The sequence below is a fragment of the Cetorhinus maximus genome, chromosome 22, assembly GCF_964194155.1.
Source record: "Cetorhinus maximus chromosome 22, sCetMax3.hap1.1, whole genome shotgun sequence".
Taxonomy (NCBI): Eukaryota; Metazoa; Chordata; class Chondrichthyes; order Lamniformes; family Cetorhinidae; genus Cetorhinus; species Cetorhinus maximus.
In genome coordinates this window covers 18,866,823-18,891,976 of record NC_135900.1, presented here as the reverse complement: position 1 = coordinate 18,891,976, position 25,154 = coordinate 18,866,823, and the positions used below count along the sequence as shown (strand labels likewise).

At 43.9% G+C, this 25,154-nt stretch overlaps 1 protein-coding gene across 2 annotated transcripts in view; it reads right to left on the bottom strand.

Annotated features, from left to right (window-relative positions):
- The window catches only part of frs2a (fibroblast growth factor receptor substrate 2a), a 97,168-nt gene extending 81,014 nt beyond the window's left edge, over positions 1-16,154 (bottom strand). The window contains exons 1-2 of one of the 2 annotated variants that reach the window (XM_078567895.1): positions 16,051-16,154; positions 2,963-3,049 (exon numbers count right to left, since the gene is read on the bottom strand). The gene's annotated coding sequence lies outside the window, so the exon portion shown is untranslated. The remainder of the gene's footprint in view (positions 1-2,962; positions 3,050-16,050) is intronic. The other variant, XM_078567894.1, reaches the window with a different exon arrangement.
- Between the last annotated feature and the right edge of the window lie 9,000 nt (positions 16,155-25,154).

Below are 25,154 nucleotides of genomic sequence, written 5' to 3'. Positions count from 1 at the left end.
ATTGATTCTATGGAGGCAACCTTGTTTATATGAGTGCCACAATCTAAAATTTCTGAATTTTCAGATCACAATAGCTGCTTTGTCAGCAACACTGATCTGCAAAATGTATCCAAATTCTTTGTTGTTAAATTTTAAAATTGGGAATACCTGAATAATGAGATTCATAGCAATGCTTTCACAACTACTAGAGTTCCCTAACTCCCAAGTACTCCAGGCTATAGCAAGTTAAGACGGTCTTTCAAGCAAGTAAAAGAATGCCCGGAATTCACTGTACCTGGTGAGATGTTTTGTTTTATTCTATCAGCTCGCCCAGCTGAAGTGCCTTTTTAAAATCAATTCTGGAATTGTTTGTGCATAAATATATACTGATGTTTGGTTTGGTTTGCTTGTGTGAGCTATCATTACAGCAGTAACACTAGCAATCATGGAGGGTTTTTAAATTCACTTGAGATTGGAGAATTACTTTCATGCACAGGCTTATTTTTATTAACTTTGTTTTTTAGGTTATATCAAATCCATAGCTTTATCTCTGCTTAAAGAGTTAAAGTAAGTTCATAAACACAGTCTTTTACTTATTCCTTCCCACTAGCAAGGCTAAATATTTTTCAATACATAAAAGCTTACATTCTTCTCTAGCTCCTGGGTTACATCCAAATTTTGACATATTGGAGGACTAGCATTCCAGTGAACCAGTGATGGAAGAATTCAATTGGTTTAAGCTTGAATGCATCTATAACATCTAATGGCATGCATGACTTTCACTGCACCAGTACTTAACCATTCAAGCACTGTAATCAGTACTGAGATCAGTGGGACTTTTTAAAAACTCAACTAAAGTAACTTCCAAGTTGTAAAAGTAACCACGATTATGAACTTTAAACAAGATAATATAAAAATGAATTAATAAAACACATGTTTGGCACAGACAAAGGGATATATTTGTCATTCATGGTGGACAGTTGTAATAGGTCACAAAAAAATCAGATACAGAGAAAAAAAAATTAAGTCACAAAGGACTAATGAAAGAATAAAAACACACCAAAATTTCTCGCAAGCTGCAAGGGTTGCTTTGTTTTTTAGCTGGAAAGTCATTCACCCCTAACTGGCTGGCTAGTGGAATTTTCCAGTCATGTCTCAGACTGAGCTACTTTATACGTTTTCCTACTTCCATTAAACAGAGTAGACAGCCCTTCCAGCAAAAGGTGCTTAAACTTAAATTGCTACTATTTTTAAAAAATGCTCTTATTTCCAAAATGTAGAACTAATTTAGTGCACGTATATTTCAAACACAAAAATGCTCAACTGACCCAATAGAAAGCAAATATTTACTAGTAATCAAGAGTCAGACTTTTTCCAGAAAACATTAACTGGTTACTGTACTGTGTAAAACACTTCACCACAATGTTGGACCAACAAAGTCTTGTTTGGCTAAGAAACGAAAACTGCCAGTATACAAAACTGAGGGGCACAAGATGGCAAGCTGGCCCATCAAGCCTGCCCCATACTATAATGGCCAGACTATTATCACTAAACAGTTCTTCCTTCCTTACTTCTTTCTCAATCCTACCCGCTGCCTGCCCACCACTGTGCCCAACTCCCTCCCCCCCACCCCCAATCCTGGCCCCACATCCCCACCCGAAAAGGTCCATCTCCTGGGAGGAACAAAAAAAGCAATAAGAGAAAACAATACTTTGGAAACATAGGACTAAAACTTTTTGAGTTTGTTTTTAATCACGGTTTCAGCATTTAGTAAATGTATACACAATATCACAACCCACTGGTTGACTTGACAAGGTTTTTTTGACACAAAAGAAGTTCAGTCAGTGAATTCAGTTCAAATCTATCACTGAGTTTACAGCATTCATCATTTCATTAGTCAGCTAATGTATCAACAGCAAAGTTTTAACACGGTTACAAATGCACATATAAATACATTCTATGGCTATATTCCATCAATAATCATAGTAAGGCTGCAGCTAAATGGGCCAGAATTTCCTGGGAAAATAACAGAGAGTGAACAGTGCACACCATTGTTAATATGCAAATTGTCCAGCAACCTTTGGTGACGAAGAGATACCCTGTGCACTGTGAATCACTATAATGCTGTTTTACGATTTGCGCCACTCCATCATTGGTTTTGCAAAAACAGTAGCTTGATCTTAAGCTCTCCATAAATTACATGAAGTTGCTCCATTTGCACATTAATCGTCCATTAACCTCACATAAATAGCCTTTTAATGGCATTATAATTGTTAATGACTGCCAATCAGCCTCACTGGTCCAGAAAATAAACGATTAAACATGTGGAATCTCACTCCTTCAGGTAGCGAATTGCTGTTGGACTTTAAAAATGACAAAATTGTAAATTTTTCTTACTTGTCCTTTTTCTCTCTCTCAATCCAATCTTCCCCCCTTTTCTTTCTATACCCGAGCTTGATATTGAAATCACCCCCTCTAATGCACCCTCCTTCTCAGTCCTTCCTCTGTTTACTTCTCAATTCTTTGATCTCATCAGTTAAGAAGAAACATCATTGGTCCCATCCTTCGGAAAGATGCCAGATGCTCTGTTACCCTCGCTCCACCGTTACCAGCTCGCAATTCCAGCAATTTACAGGGGCAAAACAATTCTGAGCTGAAGGGCGCAGGAACAAGTGAAGCCAACAGGGCACACCATGAGGCCAGGGACTCCCCGGTGAAGGTGCTTTCAGTCTGCTTTGCTTCAGAGTCAATGTGAGCCTTGATACAAGTGACACAAGTTTAGCATTCACGCAAAACTGAAACAACTTTGCACCGACACAACATGCTGAGAGAGTCAGGGCAGCTGTGTGGGCAACTGAAGGAGAAAATGAACCATTGATTCTTTTTTAAACTGTGAACCAGTTACTGTGCCAGATGTTAAGCCTGTTTTAATTAAGTCTGTTTAGCGCAAACTAAAAGGTATAGGGTGCTGGTGAAAACAGACCTGAAATTGAAGTTCATAGACTGGATGATGAAGCACTGCTACAGCTGTTTGGACTCATGGGCACGGCATAAAATTGATCCACTGCACCTAATTGAAAGATGACAAATAATACTATCTAAAGGAAAGGGAAAAGAATAATGCAATGCACCCAAAACATGGCTAGATACCACCAGACACTCCTTCCTTACTACAGTACGGTAACATTCAGGTATGGTGGCAGTGTGGTTACATTACTGGACTAGTAATCCAGAGGCCTGGACTAATGACCTGGAGACATAATGCAGATATAAATTCAGATCCTGAACTGGCAGTTGGGGAATTAAATTCAGTTAACTAAAATAAATTTGGAATAAAAGGCTAGCATCAGTAATGGTGATCAGGGAGCTACCAGATTGTAGTAAAATGCATCTCGTTCACTCATGTCCTTTCAGGCATAAAATCTGCCGTCCTTACCTGGTCTAGGCTATGAATGATTCCGGGCCTACAGCAACGTATCGACTCTTAGCTGCCCTCTGAACTGTCCCAGCAAGGCACTTAAAAACCACAAAGTAAAAGCTTCAGGAAGAATAAAGCCTGCCATCAAAATTCTAGAACTCCCTACCTAACACTGTGGATGTAGCTATACTACACGGAGCGCAGTGATTCAAGGCGGTGGCTCACCACCACCTTCTCAAGGCAATTAGGGATGGGCAATAAATGCGGGTCTTGTCAGCAACGCCCACAACCCACGAACAAGCTTGCCAGCTAAAGGATTACCTTCCGTAAATGGAGAATTAAAAATAATTCAGCTTCTCCAGTCCCAAACACAATCAGCCCATTTAGGACGCTACCTTCTCTATATCATCCTACCCAAAAGCATTTTTAACCCCTTTACTTGAAAATACTCACAAGAGATTTGAACAGCTGTTATTATTGCACTAAAATAACTTCACACCGATGTAGCCTCCCTGTGAATGAGGCACAGCAGACAAAATTGAATTAAAAAAAACGGACAGGAAATAAGGAGGGAAAACATAAACAGTGAAAAAGAACTGAATTAGGTTCAATACAACTGACCAAACAATTGCTGCAATATACCACATTGGTAACTTGCCAAAATATTTTTTTGTGCCTTTGCTATAAATAAATGGTGCGTGAAAGAAAAAGTTGGACTGGGTTCAGCAGGCCATAGCAAGCCATGCTTTGGATAATCAATCTATTTCTGTGACATGACAGTAGGTGGCACAAACTAGAATTCACTGTCCAACGTAGCCACTCAGTAAAACAACTGCAATGTAAATCCAAGCAATTTTTACATCTGAATGGCAAGCAATATGTTGCAGATTGTAGTCAGCAGTCTTTTAAAATGAGGGAAATTCCATCAAGTGTTAACCATTTTTGATTACCTATAGCAAGCCTATCACATCAAAAATAACATTTCATAGCCAGCACCTTTTAATAAGCCAGGCTGTATGCTCAAATAGGACTTACTACTGTGCATCATGCAGACTTCACAAAAAGCTGTGCTTTGAGTTGATGTTCTGTTATTGGAGCCCCCTCCAATTATTTGACAGCTACTTTTTTTTTCCAAAAATACACTTTAATGAGCTGTTTGAGTTGTTTTGATTTGTAATATTTCAGTTCAACTACAAGTTACAAAATCAAGCCCATTTTAACTATAATGAGATAAACAGTCCAACCATAGAACTAATCAAGCTCTTCCACTGTAATTAACTTAAAGCATTTACCATAGCTTGTTTTTCTAGTTTGAGGTTTTAGCTTCTAATGTCATCAATGCAGAGTTATGTGGATGCAAGTAACTTAGGATCAACATTAAAACGTAAGGGTTGAGGCTTTTTTCTTTAAAAAAAGTTACATGGCATTCGTGTCTTCCAATTGAAATCAAGCTTCAAAAAAGTCTTAGCTTATCAGCTATATTTTTAATAACGCCACAGTTTTGTAAATAATTTCTGGGCTACTTGCAGTTTTCCTGTGGCATTGCTCATGGGTTGTCTGAAGTCTGCACATATGGTTACATTAATTTAGCTTGTCACTAGTCATATTAGGCAATTCCAGGCAATTGTAGCTACTTATAAACTGCTGAGACAATGAGAGGACTTGTAAAACTTCAGGTTTAAGGCTGTGACTGGCTCTCTATTTTTTATGATTGAATTGAACTTGTAACAAAATTTGAAGTGTGAAATCTGCAGCGTGACTGCTCTACATGTTGTGTGTGGTAAGTTGGAGGAGACACTATGTTCTAACAATGCTCTTATAAAACAGCTTATCCAGAAAATGGAGCATCAGGCCACTGATTAAAGAGCATTGAATAAATCAAATTCTATTTTTATGCCTTAGTATTCTGGAACTTTTGCTAATAGGCGAGACTGAATTTTGAAAACTTTAATTTTTCTGTGAAAATCATAAATGATTATTGGAGATGTCAGTTGTGCTTTAGCAGTATCTCACACACTTCTGAACCAGAAGGTTGCAGATTCCAGATATCTGAACATGAAATGCAAGCCAAAACTTCAATGCAGTACTGATGGTGTGCTGCATTGTCAGAGGTCCTCTCTGCAGCTTCACGCGGATATAAAAGATCCCATGGCAGTTTTCTCAGGTTCCTTCCTCTTGCAGAGGGTTGGATGTACTATTGCAACAGTCGCTTCTGCTGTAAGCATTCCTCACTGCCTCCTGATAACTCATGTTTGCCCATTCCTTGATGCCGCTTGTCCAAGAAACTTGGTCTTCATCGGCTCCTTTTACCACTGATGTCACCCTCAAGCAGTGTTCCTGGTATATTATCGCGCCTTATCAAGTGGCCAAAATAACTTAATTTTTGGATTTTGATAATATACTCTTCCGGATTTCATTCTCCCTGGGACATTCTCAATCTTCACTCTCTTTCCAAGATATTCCAAGCATTCCTCTGTATGCCCAAATTTCAAAGGCTTTGAGTCTTTTGATCATTTGGTTGCCTACCGTCCAGCTTTCACAGCCACAGAGAAATGTTATTTAAAGCATTATTTAAGGAAAATATACAAACGTTATCCTGGCCAACATTTATACCTCAACCAAGATCACAAACAAAATATCAAGTGATATGTCTAATTATTGGTTGCTACATGCAAAATTTCTGCCAGATTTCCTATGTTACATTAGTGACATCTGTAGACACTGCAATAGTATCTCATTGGCTGTGAGCTGCTTTGGATGTCCTTAAACATTCACCATATAAATCCAATTTTTTTTTTCTACTTATATATGCCTTACAATAGATTACGCACCATCAGCTTTGGTAGGGCACAAAATGGTAGTGGATCTACCACTTGTTATACATCCTGACCGATTTCTCTTTTCGTTGAAGTCATATACTAAACATAAGACATAGGAAAATAGTTAGCTTTTCATCTCCTACCTTCTTTTGAAGTCCACAATGCACCACCAAATGCACCAAGTTGGGGTTCGATACCTCCACTTAGCATTTTGGATCCTGGCGCCTGACAATATTGGACAGAGCAGCTGCCAGGTCTTTTAGCACTGCTTTGTAAGAGATTTCTCTAGCAATGCCGAATTGTGTTTTTTGATTGGTTATACTTTTGTTCAATAAATAAATAATTATCACAGTCCCACTGATAATGATTCCACTCCCTTTGTCTCGATTTCTACCTATCTGGAACAGTAAATAAACACGGGACTGCTTTAATAACATTTACTTTTACTTTCCGTTGGTGAAAAATTCTCAGATATTATTGCATTTTGGAGTGAGAGAAGGAGTGAGAGCGTGCAGTGGGACAGGGCTTACAAACTGCGGACTCTATATGAACACTAGTCTTTCTGTCAATCATAAACACTTAAATAATTCACAGGAAAGTTACGTTTTCTGCTGCAATAAGCATCCCAAAGCATTTCCTTTGATGAAAGCCAACATTATTGGGTTATTATACCAATTTTTTTTTTAACCTTTTACATTTCCAGAATACACCATCCTAGAGCAAACAATTGGTGTTTGGCTCACCCTCTGGGCTCGTATAAACAAATATTTTGTTTCATATGTGAACAATACATTATCCACCATGAGGGTATAATTCAGCTTTGGTAGGGCACAAAACGGTAGTGCATCTGCCACTTGTTATACACCCTGACCGATTTCCCTTTTCATTGAAGTCATATCCTAAACATAAGACATAAGAACATAGGACTTAGGAGCAGGAGAAAGCCTTTCAGCCCTTCAAGCCTGCTCCACCATTCAATAAGGTCATGGCTGATCTGGCCGTGGTCTCAAATCCACTTTGCCGTCTACCTCCACTCCCCCATAACCTTCGACACCCTTGCTATCAAAAATCTGTCTAACGCTGCCTTGAATAAATTCAATGACCCAGCCTCTACTGCTCTCTGGGGAAGAGAACTCCACATGCTAACGACTCTTTGAGGGTAAAAATTTCTCCTCATAACCTTCTTAAAGGGTAAAGCTCTTATTCTTAAGGTGGGCCCCCTGGTTCTAGTCACTCCCACAAGTGGAAACATCCTCACAGTACTTACCCTATCAAATCCCCAGATTTATATCAAAAAGTCTTTCACAAAAGAAAAGGGTCCATCACTTAATGGTCAGACCTGCAGCCTTAAATGCACACAGTCACAATCCCCTCACATTTTTGTCTGAGTATGCTGCTGTGAGCACTTTGGGGTGTTTCCCCTATGTTAAAGGCATTATTATACATGCGGGTTGTTATTGCTGGATACAACTGAGTCTGTTTACTTATTAAACCTTGTGGCTTTAATGGGACACAATCCAACCTTAGCAGCAAAATAATACATTGTGTTACCAAGTATGAATCTCCTGTCCAGATAATAATGGTTTTCTTTCTTTTTTGACAAGTATGATTGCTAAGATCAATTAAGAGGTTGTAGACATAGTGAAACCAGTACCTTCTGTCATTAGGGGAGTTTTCTATTGATTGTAAATGACTATATGCCTTTTTTCTCCCATTTTTTTTTCGCAGTGTGATACTTCCAGTGTAATGGCACTGCTCGCACTAAGATAGTGGACACACTGTCTTAGGATAGGAACATGGTGCCATGTAAAACACAATGTAATATTCATCTGCAAAAAAACTGAGGTATGTCTTTCCAAGACTACAAAATCTAATTGCTGTTAGGTAAACACTGGGTTCTTACAGTGGCCAATGAAGAGACTGCTGTTAAGTAAACATTGGGTGAATTCATACAGAAGTCAATTAAGAGATTGCAGACAGACTGACTGTTGTATTTTGTATTCCTGGAGAGTTCCTTTGAACAGTGATAAAGTCAAGCGTTCCATTTTAACTGCAACAGAGGAGAATATGCTAGGTGCAGTACTTTTTTTAAATATATGGAACCATAGCCAAACAAAATGCATGTAGGTTGAGAAGGTATTTGAGAGAATAAAGGGGTGAAAAAATTGCAGAAATGTAAGTTTTGTTTCGTTAAGCAAAATCATGAGTATTTTAACACAGATGTGCCACATAGTTTGACAAAAAGCACCCGACATTTTTATTATTGCATACTTGTTTGCTGATGCATCTAACAAATTTCCTGAACATTTTAAAATACATCACAAACTAATCTCCTCTCAGTGTATAATGCCATCACCTAATACATTATCCCACCACAAGTCCTCATTGTTCCGCGACTGAGATTCGAGATTGATGGCCTGTTCAGAGGCCTCGGTCACTGACAACAGTCAGTCTGTCAGCAATCTTTGAATTACATAATCTTTCAGCGCTGGGGGTGGCCATTCGGCCCATCACACTTTGAAAAAGCTATCCAATTAGTGCCACTCTGTTGCTATTTCCCCATGTCCCTGAAATGGGTTTCATAAGCTATGTGAGTGAAACCTCAGGTGATGCATTTGCCTACCTCCACTGTCTTTCTGGGAAATTAGAACAATTTACAATTTTGAACCTCATGTCAGCACTCCTCAGTCAGATGTAGCACAGGCTAGATTCAGGGCAGAATTTGCCCAACGCATCCTACCTTCTGAAGAATATTTTCTATTGCACCAGTAATACATTTCCATTCTCACAACAGCCATTCGTGTAAAACAACCAATTTGTCAAATTGTGGTGAAATTTGTGATGTTGTCTTAAAGATGACAAGGCAGGTGAAACCAGGTCCCAGAGGTGAAACCTCAACGTTCTAATTGTGTACCATCCAGTCCCTTAAAGGAATGAAGCAAGTTTACATTAGTAGACTAACATGGACAACCAGAAAGTAGGTGCCAACTCAATTAAAAAAAAATCAAACATTAACTTCTCCACTAAGCGCTGGGTAAATTACAAGCCTTTAAAATGATGGACTTCTGTTACATGTATTATAGCATCTCTGGACGTTGCGGGACAAACTCCTTCTTCCAACCACCATTCTCAGATCTAGCAAAGGCACTTTGAATTTACCCTACCCCTAAAAGCTGCTTAAACCTAATGCTCGCTAATCAAAAGTATGATGAATTTATTTGTTACTTTTCACACGTCTCTCTTAGATGTGTCGACTCTCAGTGGGATAAAGCTCCACATTATCTTTGTAGCTCGCCTGTGTCCACGTGGGCACAGAGCAGGCTATTGGGCTTTGGAAAGGCAAACCCAATTACCTTCTCAGCCTACATGCATTTTCCTTCAGGTGATACCCAATGGTGATCAGTAACAGGAAGCCCAATAGAATGTTTTCCCTTCACAGTCGAAAGGCACTGAGGCGAATTGCAGCACATCGGCTATTGCCTCAGTTGAGATCAGCTAAAGCAGGTTATCGACTTTTGTTGAACAGAGACAATATAAAATAAAAGGGGTGGAGGAGAAGAGGGGCCTGGGGTATATGTGCACAAATCATTGAAGGCAACAGGGCAGGTTGAGAAAGTGGTTTACAAAAGGAAGTTATGATAAACCTGTTTAAAACATGCGTTCAGCCTCAACTGGAGTATTGTGTCCCATTCTGGGCACTATTTTTTAGAAAGGATATGAAGACACCAGAAAGGGTGCAGAAAAGACTCATGAGAATGGTTCCAGGGTTGAGGAGATTTGATGGAGGTTTTCAAAATCATGAGGCATCTGCACAGAGTAGATAGGGAAAAACTGTTCCAGTTGGCGGAAGGATTGAGAACCAGAGGACACAGATTTATGGTGATTGGCAAAAGAACAAAAGGAAAGAATGAAAAACTGTTTTACACAGAGGGTAGTTAGGATCTGGAATGCCTTGCCTGAGAGTCAGGCAGATTCAATTGAGGCCTTCAAAAGATGATTGGATAATCATCTGAAGAGAAAAATTTGTAGGGCTACAGGGAAAGGCGAGGTGTGGAACTAGGTGAGTTGCTCTTGGAGAGAGCTGGCGCAGACATGACAGGCTAAATGGCCTCCTGTGCTCTAACCATTCCATGGTTCTAAGGGAAAATAAAGTCAGCAAAGGCAAAAATAAATTGGCTTTTGAATGCCTCGCATCGTACCATGACTTCTTTTCTGCCAAGACACCCAAGAGGACTCCCCTGCTCTTCTTGAATAGTGCTACTGAATCTTGTATTTCCACCCATGAGGGCAGACAATTTCTTGGTTTAAGGTTTCATCCAAAAGACATCACCGCAAAGGGTACAGTGCTCCTGTAGTTCGTTAGCAGAATATGTGTCCAGATCCCTAGGTTGGGTCTTGAACCCACAACCTTCTGACTCAGAGGTGAGAGCGCTACCACAGAGCCACAGCTGACGGAAAGTTGGAAAGCCAAGTTTCTGGGCTGAATGAAAGATCACTTTAAAATGATTTTTCCACCTCCTCACAAGCTATGTAAATCTCTCAAAATTCCATCTCGCAAAAATCACATGGAATAGAAAGTTAATTCTAAAAAAAAAGTATTACTATCATTTATCTACTGTCTGATATTTATGAACTGCAGTACTTGCGTCACAGTTTTTAATCTTTTAGTGTGAGCAGCACAAAGTGTACAGACAGCTTAGATCATCACTGACCACTATTACAAGAAAATGGAAAAAAGTCATTGAAGCCCAAGACACTATAAATAGATAGTAAACAGATGACTTATAACTCCAAACTTTCACTGTTTGTTTGGATTCCTTAATTAAATTACAGCTTTTGTAACCATTCCCCTGCATCCACTAGCCTACATATAACACAGGTCTCATCGTGAAATAAGTCCTGTAATATTGTGATAACCTTAACATTCGAGGATAGCACAGTATGTCGAAACTCCAAAACACCAAGTCAGTGATAGCTCATGGTTTTACATGTTTCCTCAACATGGCAAAGTCCCAACCTTAACTGAGGCAGTATGACAAGGCCAACAGAAAGAACAGGCATCCACACAGACAAGGAAAAAGAACACCAGAGACCAAGTCACCAGGAATAATCACACATACCTTTTATTAGCTAGTTATAGACTGGGACTAATGGAGCTCTCCAGAATGTATTCTCACTTAAGGAAGTGAGTTAGGCTGAATGGCTTTCGTCACTTCTAACTATATTGTGATCCCCGCTTATTTATCTCTCAACCCTCCTTTAAATCGTGCCTTAAAACCTACCGCTTTGACCAAGCTTTTGCTCAGCTCTCCTAACATCTTATGATGGTTGGTGTCAAATCTTTTTGGATAATGCTCTTGTGAAGCACCTTGGGTCATTTGGCTATGTTAAAGGTGCTATATAAATGCAAGTTGTTGTTGGCACATAAAGTCCATAAAGGGAGAGTACCCAGTTCTAGCAATTAAAACAAATCATTGGTCTGTCATAAATGCTACAACTTTTTATTTATGAAGCACCTTTCATTTAACAAAATATCCCAAGGCACTACACAGGAGCATTGTGAAATAAAGTATGACACCAAGCCACATAAAAAATATTAGTCAAATGGAGTTTGCAGTGGGGTCTGAAAACAATGTCTTCCTAATATTTAACTGGATGTTGGATAAACAGTCTGATATTTAGCACCAGTGGAAGAGTTACTCTTCCTGATTCACATCGGTATTTTTCTCCTGGCAGTTACATCTTCAGCCGTCTAGGCTGTAATCTCTGGAAGTCCCTCCCTAAACCTCTCTATCTCACCACCTCTCTCTCTCTCTCTCTCATTTAAGATGCGCCATAAAATCTATTAAAAAAAAACAAGTTTTTTTATTACTTGTTCTACTGCCTCCTTTTTGGTTCAGACATTTTACTACTTTAAAAGGTGCAACTTGTTGTCGAGGTGAACATCCACGGCTTAATTACACCAACGCAGCTCCCTCCCTCACACACAGGTTCAAACAGTAGAAGAGTCACTTGGCTGGTCTAGAAAAAGTGCGTTTCCAGCGCCTTTGGGACCGTAACCCAGCAGAAGTCAATGTTTCTTCAAAAGGAGGTGAGAAAAGATAGGGAACTTAGAGAAAAAAAAATTAAACATTGCCCGAGAGCGGGGAACGGGATAGGTTTGATCACCTCCATTGTCCTGGCAATTGGCATTTGACGTGGGCAGGTTATATCATCTCACGGAAGTTTTTGGCAAATAATAAAAATCATATTCTGACAGCGTGAAGGAAGTTATGCTGCACAGCATTCCAAACACTTTGAAGCACAACAGAACACTGGCATGTCACGCAGTTTTAGGCCAAGCTACATTCAGCCAATCTGTGCAAAGAGCTGATATGTAGCAGAATGCAACCGGACAGTGAAACTTTGATATAGTCAAAATACTCACTATCTGGTATTTCCATTCTGAAAATCGAACGTTCATTATCAGTTGATATGCACAGCTTGCAATAAACTTCTAAGCTTAGCAGTAACATTGACAGATGTCATCACGTGCCAAGTGGTGATCAGTCACTTCCTGACAATTCTTTTTACAAGCATTTCTGCCAAGAAACTGTTACCACAAATATAAGGTATTCTGCAAACATTTGAAAAATCAGCTGATTAGAGCCCAGACTTTGAGATATTCTAACAGAAAGAAAATCAGTCCCAAGCAACAAAATAACCACGATCGTACAATATGAAAAAAATCTGTAAACAGAACCAAACCATCTGTAGCGAAGTATGGTGCATAATTCAGAACTTTTTAAAAAAAGTTTAAAGAAATATAGCAATTATCCCATTTTTAAATATTACAATTTTCAAATCTATACACTAAAAAGCTTCAAGGTTTCAAATACAAATTATGACTCTCATTTTTGAGATCATTTCCAAAACACAATTATATGATTTCTAGTCTTCAAAACGTAAATAAAAGACAGTAGAATCCAAGAAACATAAAATACGTACATACACAATTTAACTCAGGCCTTTAATCATCATGAATAAAACATTGTAAAAAAAAGTCTGTACTGGGCAAGCCAAAGTGTCTCATGTGAAATTCAAGACATCCTCCAAACTAAGGCAAGAACTCACGTAAACTGTTGTGTTCATAAAGCTTGTATCTGCAACGTGCAGCTGATCACATTAAATACAACTAGAGAGATGATGCCAGTGTTTATTATGGTCACACTCCCGAGATACACAGCTAATTATTGACAGAGCTACTGTGATGCAAATTCAAATTTCTGTCAACATTATACATTTTAAATGAAGAAAGTTATCCCAAGAAAGTAATGTTTCCAAACATGTCACACAAAAGCTCTGATTTATCTTTTGAAACGGTACAGCAAAAATAATAAAACACTTGAGTATTTGCCAACAGGATAGCTTAAGACTTTCCCTCACTGTTGGACCTGTTCTGCACTTGCCTTAATTTTTTTTCCCCAAACACACTAATTAGTGAAAATCCGATGCTCTTGCCTAAACAACAATCAACAACTAATCTATGTCTCTTCAAAGAAAGGCATAATTTTCCACACAAAATGGAAACTCTGAACTGACATTTCAGGTTAAAATGACCCATTTAAATGAAATACGTTCTCTGGACTCTAGGAGATAACGTTCAAAACACAATTGTATGGTTTCTAGTTTTCAAAAATTACAGAATAAAAGACAATGGAATCTGGGAGCAAAGACCCAGCAACCCCCCCACACCCTCTCTGAAGTTGACAGTTCTGATAGGAACTTTGCTTTTTTTTCCCGCCAGCTACACCTTGCCAATGGCCATCCACTCTTCTTTTCTCCTCAAGATGGTGGTTTCAGAGTTATATCCATCGGGTTATAAACAAAAAGTACATAGCCAGTTCCTTTCATTGACACTTAGCAATGAGCTCCAGCATAAACATGGAAGCTTTATTTCACAAATGCTAACCTCGTATTACAGAGGTGAGTCAAGAAAAAATAAAAGTAATCACGTGTTACATATTTGGCTGAACACAGTGAGCTCAGAACTGGAAACTCCAAGGCATGGGGGCTATGGAGCCTTGACAGTCGGATAACAGAGGGAGGGAAAGAACCAGATGCAGTCTGGGACAACCCCCTGCAACCAGTTTGACGATTCCCCGGTCAAGATACTGGTGACAGTGGAGCTCGGGGTGGGGGCAAAGACTGAGGCTCAAGTGAGGGGAGTCTGAGTCTGGTTCAAACGATGGATGCAGGAACGGTGGGTGGACAGAGTTCAGCCTGGGGTTCAGATTGAACTTCCCCTCTCTCTATCTCTCTCTCCCCCTCCACTCTCTCGCTTCCTATCTGTATTTTTCTCCCTCTCTCCTCCCGTCTCTACCTCCATCTCTCTCCTTCATCCCTCACTCCCTGTACTATTATATCTCACTCCGAATGTATTGCTCTCCTTCTGTATTTCTCTCTCTATTCCCCCTTCTTGCCATATTTCTCTCGTCTTCATTCTCTCCCTGTATATGTCTCCCTCCCTCTCACTGTATTTCTCTCTATTTCTTTCCTTTCATTTTTGTATTTCTCTGTCCCACTCTCCTCCTGTTTTTCTGACACCCCTCTCCCCTTACATTTCACCCTCTTTCCCTTCCCTCGCATTTCCCACTCTCCCTCCTCGCTCCTCTTGCATTTCCCACTCCCACCTCGCATTTCCCGCCCTCCGCCCCTCGCTCCCCCTGCATTTCCCGCCCTCCACCCCTCGCTCCCCCCTCATTTCCTGCCCCTCACTCCCCCTGCATTTCCCGCCCTCCACCCCCTGCATTTCCCACCATCTGCCCCTCGCTCCCCCCACATTTCCCGCTCTTTCCCCCCTGCAATTCTCTCTCCCCCTACAATTCTCTCTCTCTCTCTGTCTCTCCCCCTCCAATTCTCATTCTCTCTCTCTCCCCCTCCAATTCTCATTCTCTCTCTCTCTCTCTGCAATTCTCTTTCTCCTGCAATTCTTTCTCTCTCCCCTGCATTTCTGTCTCTCTCCCCCTGCATTTCTCTCTCTCTCCCCCTGCATTTCTCTCTCTCCCCCTGCATTTCTCTTTCTCTCCCCCTGCATTTCTCTTTCTCTCTCCCCCTGCATTTCTCTCTCTCTCTCTCCTCCTGCATTTCTCTCTCTCTCTCCCCCTGCATTTCTCTCTCTCTCTCCCCCTGCATTTCTCTCTCTCTCTCTCCCCCTGCATTTCTCTCTCTCTCTCTCCCCTTGCATTTCTTTCTCTCTCCCCTTGCATTTCTCTCTCTTTCCCCCTGCATTTCTCTCTCTCTCTCCTCCTGCATTTCTTTCTCTCTCCCCCTGCATTTCTCTCTCCCCCTGCATTTCTCTCTCTCTCCCCTTGCATTTCTCTCTCTCTCCCCTTGCATTTCTCTCTCTTTCCCCCTGCATTTCTCTCTCTCTCTCCTCCTGCATTTCTTTCTCTCTCCCCTTGCATTTCTTTCTCTCTCCCCTTGCATTTCTCTCTCTTTCCCCCTGCATTTCTCTCTCTCTCTCCTCCTGCATTTCTTTCTCTCTCCCCTTGCATTTCTCTCTCTTTCCCCCTGCATTTCTCTCTCTTTCCCCCTGCATTTCTCTCTCTCTCTCCCCCTGCATTTCTCTCTCTCTCTCCCCCTGCATTTCTCTCTCTCTCTCCCCCTGCATTTCTCTCTCTCTCTCCCCCTGCATTTCTCTCTCTCTCTCCCCCTGCATTTCTCTCTCTCTCTCTCCCAAGTATTTCTCCCCTTTTCTCTCTCTCTATTTTTTTCTCCCTCAGCTCCGAGCTGATCCGAATCTGTAAATTACAGGCAGACTATTCAACTTCTCCACCCCCGCCCAGTACTCACATTCCTGGGTCGGCTCCGGCCAGTCCGGCGATCGCTGACAGTCCGGGATCAGGATCCGAACCCGCGGCGCTGCTTCTCGGAAGAGGTCAGGCCCGAGAGGGCGGGGCTTCCGGGGAGAACTTCCGGGTCACAGAGCGGGAGGCGGGGTCACACTGGAGAGGCCCTAGAGCGGTGGGCGAGGGGGCTCCAGAGCTGGGCGGGGAGAGGCTCCAGAAGGGTGGGGGTGAGGGTGGGGGTGGGTGTGAGGATAGGGTGGGTGTGAGGAAAGGGTGGGTGTGAGGATAGGGTGGGGATGAGGGATTGGGTGGGGGTGAGGATAGGGTGGGGGTGGGTGTGAGGATAGGGTGGGGATGAGGGATTGGGTGGGGGTGAGGATAGGGTGGGGGTGGGTGTGAGGATAGGGTGGGGGTGGGTGTGAGGATAGGGTGGGGGTGAGGGTGGGGGTGGGGGTGAGGATAGGGTGGGGGTGGGTGTGAGGATAGGGTGGGGATGAGGGATTGGGTGGGGGTGAGGATAGTGTGGGGGTGAGGGTGGGGTGGGGTTGAGGATAGGGTGGGGTTGAGGATAGGGTGGGGGTGTGGACGGGGTGGGGGTGTGGACGGGGTGGGGGTGTGGACGGGGTGGGGGTGTGGACGGGGTGGGGGTGTGGACGGGGTGGGGGTGAGGATAGGGTGGGGGTGGGGTTGAGGATAGGGTGGGGGTGAGGATGGGGTGGGGGTATGGTGGGGGTGAGAATGGAGTGGGGGTGAGGATAGGGTGGGGGTGAGGATAGGGAGGGGGTGGGGGTGAGGATAGGGAGGGGGTGGGGTTGAGGATAGGGAGGGGGTGGGGTTGAGGATAGGGTGGGGGTGAGGATGGGGTGGGGGTGTGGACGGGGTGGGGGTGTGGACGGGGTGGGGGTGTGGACGGGGTGGGGGTGTGGACGGGGTGGGGGTGTGGACGGGGTGGGGGTGTGGACGGGGTGGGGGTGAGGACGGGGTGTGGGGGTGAGGACGGGGTGGGGGTGAGGACGGGGTGGGGGTGAGATTAGGGTGGGGGTGAGGGTGAGGATAGGGTGGGGGTGGAGGGTGGTGGAGGGGATGGGGGTGGCGAGGGGGGAGGGGGTGAGGGTGGAGGGAGGTGAGAGGTGAGGGGGTGTGTGATGAGGGAGTGGGGCTGAGGGTGGTGGAGGGGGTGGTGGGGTTGAGGGTGGTTGGAGGGGGGTGAGGGGGGGAGGGTGGAGGGCGTAAGGGTGGAGGGGTGAGTGAGGGTGGAGGCAGGGATGAGGGTGGATGGGGTGAGGTTGGAGGGGTTGAGGGTGGTTGGTGCGGGTGGGGTTGAGGGTGGTGGGGTTGAGGGTTGGTGGGGGTGGCGTTGAGGGAGGTTGGAGGGGGGGTGAGGGTGGTGGGTGTGGAAGGGGGGTGGGTGTGGGGGTGGAGATGGGGGTGAGGGTGGGGTGGTGAGGGTGTGTGGGTGCTGGGGGGGGTGAGGGTGCTGGGGGATTGAGGGTGGGGGGGTGAGGGTAGAGGGGGTGTGGGGGCGAGGGTGGGGTGGTGGCATTGATGAGGTGTGTGGGTGCTGCGGGGGTGTGGGGGTGAGGGTGGTGGGGGGGTGAGGGTGCTGAGCGTGTGGGGGTGAGGGTGGTGGAGGGGATGGGGTGGAGGGGATGATGGGGGTGAGGGTGGAGGGGAGGGGTTGAGGGTGGTGGAGGGGGTGAGGGTGGTGGAGGTGTGAGGGGTAGGGGTAACGGTGGTTGGAGGGGGTGAGGGTGGTTGGGGGGGTGAGGGTGGAGGGGTGTGAGGGTGGGGGTTAGGGGTGGAGGGGGGGTGAGGGTGGTGGGGTTGAAGGTGGTTGGTGGGGGTGGGGTTGAGGGTTGTTGGTGGGGTTGAGGGTTGTTGGTGGCGGTGGGGTTGAGGGTGGTTGGAGGGGGTGAGGGTGGTTGGGGGGTGAGGGTGGAGGGGGTGAGGTTGGAGGGGGTGGGGTTGAGGGTGGTTGGAGGGGGTGAGGGTGGTTGGGGGGTTAGGGTGGGGGTGGGGGGGCGAGGGTGGGGGGGGGGGTGAGGGTGAGGTTGGCCCTGGAGCAGGGGGGGGAGGGAGAGGAGAGGACACGGAGCAGGGGAGGGGAAGGGAGAGACCCCAGAGCAGCGGGTGGGGGGTGGGGACCGGGTGGATAGGGAGCAGCTGTTCCCCTTAGTTGAAGTGTCAGTCACAAGGGGACACAAATTCAAGTTGAGGGACAGGAGGTTTTGGGGGGGGTGACGGTCTGGAATGCACTGTCTGGGAGGGTGGTGGAGGCGGGTTGCCTCACATCCTTTAAAACATACCTGGATGAGCACTTGGGACGTCATAACATTCAAGGCTATGGGCCAAGTGCTGGTAAATGGGATTAGGTAGGTAGGTAGGTCAGGTGTTTCTCCCGTGTGGTGCAGACTCGATGGGCCGAAGGGCCTCTTCTGCACTGTTTGATTCTGTGGGGTGGGAGGGGAGGGGGTGGGGTGAGGGGAAAGGAGAGGGGATCCAGAGCAGTGAGTGGGGTGATGGGGCTAGGCCCCAGAGCGTTGGAGGTGGGAGCCCAGAGCAGTGAGGGAAGGGGTGAGGGAGGGGTCCCCGAGCAGGTAGGGGTAGGGGGCCCAGTTGGGAGGGGGTGGGGGAGGAGAGGGGGTCCAGAGCAGCGAGGGTGGGGATGGGGATAGGGATAGGCCCCAGTGCGGTGGAGGTTGGGATGGGGATAGGCCCCAGTGCGGTGGGGGTTGGGATGGGGATGGGCCCCATTGCGGTGGAGGTTGGGATGGGGATAGGCCCCAGTGCGGTGGAGGTTGGGATGGGGATGGGCCCCAGTGCGGTGGAGGTTGGGATGGGGATGGGCCCCAGTGCGGTGGAGGTTGGGATGGGGATGGGCCCCAGTGCGGTGGAGGTTGGGATGGGGATAGGCCCCAGAGTGGTGGAGGTTGGGATGGGGATGGTTCCCAGAGCGGTGGAAGTTGGGATGGGGATGGGCCCCAGTGCAGCGGGGGAGCGGGAGAGGCCCCAGTGCGGTGAGGACGGAGGAGAAGTGGGAGAGGCCCCAGTGCGGTGTAGACAGGGGCCGGGGGGTAGGTGGAGAGGCCCTAGCGCTGCAACGGGGGATGGGGAGAGGCCCCAGTGCAGTGAGGGTTAGGGGGGAAGCCCCAGTGCAGTGAAGGGGTTGAGAGGGGAGATGAGGGAATGCAATGTTCCTCTCGTTACACCTTTGCCCCTCTACCCCTCTTTCCTCCTTTAAGGCCCTCCTTAAAATCTACTTCTTTGACCAAGCTTCTGGTCATCTGATCTAATATCTCTTTATGTGGCTCAGTGTCATGCTTTGTTTGAAGCACTTTGGGACGTTTAATTACCTTAAAGTTGCTACATAAACATAAGTTGCTTTTGCGAGGAGTGGTGGTGGCAGATTTGAAGGAGAGGGAAGCAGTACCTGAGGTGAGAGAGTATCAGCTTACATCAAGCCAGGGAGGGAAGTTGAGTGGTGAATAGTTTTGAAGGAATAGGGTCAAGAGAACAAGAACAAGCTCATCTACCAGGTGAGCTCAAAGAGGGCAGGAATGAAGTTGCCAGAGGAGTAGGGAAACAAACCAAGGTGCAATTTATAGGTAAAGACTACACCACCGCCACAGTTTCAGCAGGGCAGATGGTAGAAAGCATGGCCAAGCGGTGAAACTTCTTTAAGGAGAAAGGAGCACTACCCCTCAACCACGCCCCCATTAAAGCTGTGATGGCAATGGGATCGTCCACATTAAGGTAATGGGTGGCTAACCCCTCACTTACAAGTGATGTACATTCTGGAAGAAGATCTGGAGAGGAGAGGAGATAACCAGTTCACTAGCAGAGTCCAGTGGGTCTCAGCTGGGAGGGACTGGAAGGAGATTGGTAAGCCCCTGGTGGGGGGGAAGGGGGGGCAGAGTGGGTAAGTGTGAAGGTCAAAGAGAGAGTAGAATGGGGCAGTTGGGGTTGCTGCTGGATAGGAGGCAGCAACAAGTGTCTTGGTGGGCAGTTTAGAGAATCCCAAGAGAGGTACCGAGGGAAGCTTAGGTTAAGAATGAATAAAGCCTGGGAGGGCAGCAGGAGAGTAGGAAAGATGATGAGTAATGAAGGTTAGGGATTTGTGAATGTAGACAACCCGAAGGTGGACAAAATAAAGGATATGATGTCTGGAAGGATAAAGAAAAGAGGAAAAGGAGAATTAAAAGTGTTGCTCTCAAATCTGTAGCTGCAGCCAAAACGCGAATGCATATGGACACTCAATAGCTAAGCTACACAGACGTGATTACAGTGACAAATTGATGTCTAGGTGGTGAGATGGCTGATAGGCAAGATATATAAAGGCAGAGAGCATTGGGTGTGAATTCCAATCACTAAATGTTTCCTGAGACAATATTGTAAAAAAAAACTGGTGACTGGACCTCCCCATGGAGATAAGGTAGCCACTGGCACCCTTGGATGGCCCCCAGGAATCACTGTTAATAAATATAAAAGGTAGCAAAACTCCATAGTTACCAATGTGAATATGCTGGTAGGTCAAAAGCAGTACGAAGTTGCTGTTCAAAACATGGTCACCTCAGCTGCTGATTAAAAAAGGCTCTTGAGATGATGCGGCAGAAGAAACGAGCGTGGCCTCCCCTGGTCTGATTCCAGACATGGAGTTGGCATTTTTTTCTGCTGCTGAAATGCAAAATTAATGCTCGGTCTTTGCCAGTGACAGAGTCCAAAGTTTTGTCACCGTCACTCGGTCTGCTCCAGGGCAGCCATCACAGCTGGCTAATGTACAACGCGGTTAAAATGCTTCCCAGATCACTTCCATAATCGTTAGCTTACTATCTTTTTAAGTAGTTGGTTAGATTTTTCACGGTATTATAGATTACATTTAAAAGTGAAATTCTTCGGTGGCTAATTTGCTAAATGCATTTTGTGGTGCAGCTTGACATTGAGACAAAGTCAACATCCCTACGTTAGGTAGATAAAGGAATGTGAAGGTGGGAATTGAAATCAAAGTTTCCACTCCTGAACAATGTTCTATGGCCCAAGCTGAAAAATGGGTTATATGTGTTGGTTCAGGTCAGCAATGGGATCAGCTGTGATGTGCCTCCTCTCTCATGATAAAACGCTGCTCACATTCATTGTCTGACCTCACATATGTAGAATAGTTATTTGTGTGAAGGGCTTATGACTGCTTTTTCTCATGGAGTCATATCTCAGCATGATTCAACACCTTCTAGAAAGGGGACAATATAAAATCAAAATATTTTTTTAAATGTTTCTATAATGCTTCAAGATTTATTTTTTAAAGGAGTTTAACTATGTTCGTCCAAAAGTTACTCCACTGAACTGTTAAATCAACATATTTATGTCAGATAATAACAATTGTGAATCAGTAAGTTTATCTTAAAAGAAAATGTAATGGATCAGGAAAGTTTTCAAGTGTCATTCATAATCCTTCTATTCAATCTTTTCAACTAATTTGATTATTTTTATGACGATATTGCCCAAATTTTCCATAAAGCTGGGTACCAACAGTGTAATATTAGGCTACAGTCATAACACCATTGTGGTGCCCTGAAAGATTAGATTCTTTTTATAAATTATATTTAATGACTACATAATTAAACTTGTCTTCAGGAATGCCAACTATTCATTTCATTTAATAATGATCCGTTTTGATGTATGACACTTAAAGATAAACATAGCTCCATAAGTTTGTATGGCCTTGCAATGTCACCTTTAATTCTTTTCAGAATATTAATGTTTTACAATTGTATGTGTGATGTTCTCTGATCACTCAGCTCCTCTCCACAGCTCCGAAGGATTCAGGCATTCCAAGTTCCAAGTGTTACAATCCCCGTGGGGAAACCGTAAACCAAAATAACCAAATTTACTGAGTGGCCCCCAAGTGAGGAAATTACCAACAAGATTCCACTTTTAGTAGCTTTTACTTTAACATGAATAGGAACCAATGCAAATTGCACACGAATTAACAGGCAAATAATACTTCAAATAAAAAGGTAAATTTCACTTTACCTAATCAATGCAACACAGATGCATCTTGCACAGTCACAAGCATTCGCATCACTCCCTGCACAAATGTGGCGCTATGTAGTTACACAGTTCCACAATATGCTGTTCTTTATTCACACAGGGTAGGTCAGGAGTCGTATCCAAAACAGCTTTTTAGCCCTCAAGTTTCACAGGTACGATTATCGTAAGCAAGGCACACTTCTACAAATCCACTCTCCCTCGGGTCATGACAGTCCAGATGGTAAAGCTTTCCAGAGTTCCTTTTTTAAGCAACCAACTAATAATGCCACAGTTTGGCCATTTCAAGAAAAACACCCAGCTCTTTAACATCGCCAAGCTATTCACAGTTTTCCAGGTTTTAGGCTTTTTTTAACCAATTGCACAATGTCTCTAAGAGCTCCCATCTGCTTTTCGGTCAAATGGAGAAACTGACCTCTTCCTGAGAGTGATTTGCTTCTTCGCTCAAGAATTCTGTGTATTCCTCTTACCGTCTCTGTCTGCTTTCTCTTTGTGTCTACATCTGTACACTGATTGCCTTCGTCTTCCAGCTCCTCTGCTTGTAGCTCTCCTTAGTATCTGTCAACCACATGGCTTCTTTCTTAACTTCCTTCCTGTTGGTGCTGCTTCCAGGTTAAGGGTTGCCAGATCACGTGGACCAGAATTTCTTATTATCCAAGAAAATTACAATTGATACCTTTACAGAATCACACAGTGCAGAAGAGGCATCCCAGAGAGTTGTTTTTGTTTTTGTTTCAGGAGTTACAGCTAAATTAGTTTAAATCCTGAAATGTTGTAAAAACCATTTACTCATCAGATCCAAGAAGAAATTGTAAATGAGGAGTAATTAATCTAAAGATCAGTTTAAAGGCAGCCCAGAGCAGGCTATGTCACCATGGAGATGGGTGGAGCTTAGGGAGGTTCTCTGGTTTCAATTTATCAGGGTGTTTGGCGAGAGAGTTAGCTGTACTTTGGACCTCGTGTGGTTCGTAGCTCACAGAGAAGATAGCCAGAGTATATGACAGTTAAATAGACCTGCACTGTAAGCAGAGTAAAAACCTAACTTCGTCATTGATTGTGTGGAATGTGGGTGAGGCTTAATCTCAGTTTGAATTTTGTGAGGAAACGGAAGCTGCAAGATTGCCTAGTTTGAAGATAGTGGGGAAAATCTACAGTGGGCCTCAGTATCTTATTACAAAAGAAAGTAATCAGGTGATTTGATTACATTATTGAAAAGTAACCAGAACAAGGGACCAAGGTATCCACAGGCAAGATGTGGTAAATGAAAGTTTTATTTCAAGGATAGATGGAGCTGAGGAGAATTCTCCAGAGGACTGTGACTTATGGGTGGGCCCTATAGAAGTAAATAACTTTTAAGGTTGATATGTCTAATAAGAGAATTGTTGGAGGAAGTAATAAGTAAACCTGAGTGCGTAAGATATGCAGTTATAAACAATATTGTTAAGGTGACAGTACTTGTTTTGTTTAATTCTTTTGTATACAATAAAATTTGATTTGTTAAATAAAGTTAAATCTTTTAGTGCAGTTCCTTTGGTTAAAATGAGGTTTTCGGATTTCTCTTCAAATGTTAACAGTCCCTAACCAGATTGAGGGGATGAAAGTCTTTCTGCTTTAAGAGCCCCACAAGAAATTAATTTGAGCAGGCTCAGTCCAGTTCTGAGTAAAGATGAACCATAGCCCAAAACCACCAATCATCTGCCATTAATTGGTACACAATTGGCAATCTCACTTAGGAAGATCCACGAGGGCCATTTTTGTGGATGTTGCTCTTCTGGGTTAGGATACTGTACAGAATTTGTATCTGGTTGTGCTATACCTGACTGAGAGGACTCGATAACATTTGGTGTCAGAAGTGACATCACTTATCATTTTTATTTCAGTGGTGCTCAATTTTTTTAACAGGGTGCTGGGAAAATATAAGAGATCGCCAAGAGCTTCATTTTTAATAATAGGAATCATGCATATATGTTTGTTTTGTACCTTTTCCATTGATTTTAGTAGTTCTATTTACTTAATTTTAATATTCTGTTCTGGCTCTCAAACTCTTAGTCTGCCCTGTTGTCATCAAAGACACCCCACCAAAATTACGACTTTTATAATACTTGCACGTACAAATGTATTTGTACAAAATCCTATTCAGCCTGCATCAATGTTTAAAAAGTGAAGCTTTGCAGATCTGTCACAAGTACAAATCACCTAGCGAGAACTTTGGGAAACTGTACTTTTCAAAGTGAATCCTCAGCAAGCTTTCACCTGACCCATGAAAATCAACGTTTGAAAGAGAACAACCCCCTCTAGTGACAAATTCAGACCCCCATAATATCTATTATATAAATACTGGAGGACCAAAGGGAAATGTCTGCTATTGGATGTCCTCCAGTGGTTAACTTCAGAACTGCATACTAGTCTTTAAACACAAGTTTTCTTTATTCATTCATGGCATGTGGGTGTCACTGGCTAGGCCAGTAGTTATTGCCCATACCTAGTTGTCCTTGAGAAGGTAGTAGTGAGCTGCTTTCTTGAACTGCCACAGTCCATGTGGTGTAGGTACACCCACAGTGCTGTTAAGGAGGGAGTTCCAGGATTTTGACCCAGCGACTGAAGGAACGGCGATATATTTCCAAGTCATGATGGTGAGTGACTTGGAGGGGAACTTCTAGTTGGTGGTGTTCCCATGTGTCTGCTTCCCTTGTCTTTTTAGATGGTAGCAGTCATGGGTTTGGAAGGTGCTGTCTAAGGAACCTTGGGATTTCATGCAGTGCCATTGTGCGTCAGTGGTGGAGGGAGTGAATGTTTGTGGATGGGGTGCCAATCAAGCTTTGTCCTGGATAGTGTCAAGCTTCTTGAGTGTTGTTGGAGTTGCATTCATCCAGGTAACTGGAGAGTATTCCGTCACACTCCTGACCTGTGCCTGGTAGATAGTGGACAAGCTCTGGGGAGTCAGGAGGTGGGTTACTAGCCTCTAACCTTCTCTTGTAGCTAGTCCAGTTTAGTTTCTGGTCAATAGTAACCCCCCAGGATGTTGATAGTGGGGAATTCAGCGATGGTAATGCCATTGAATGTCAA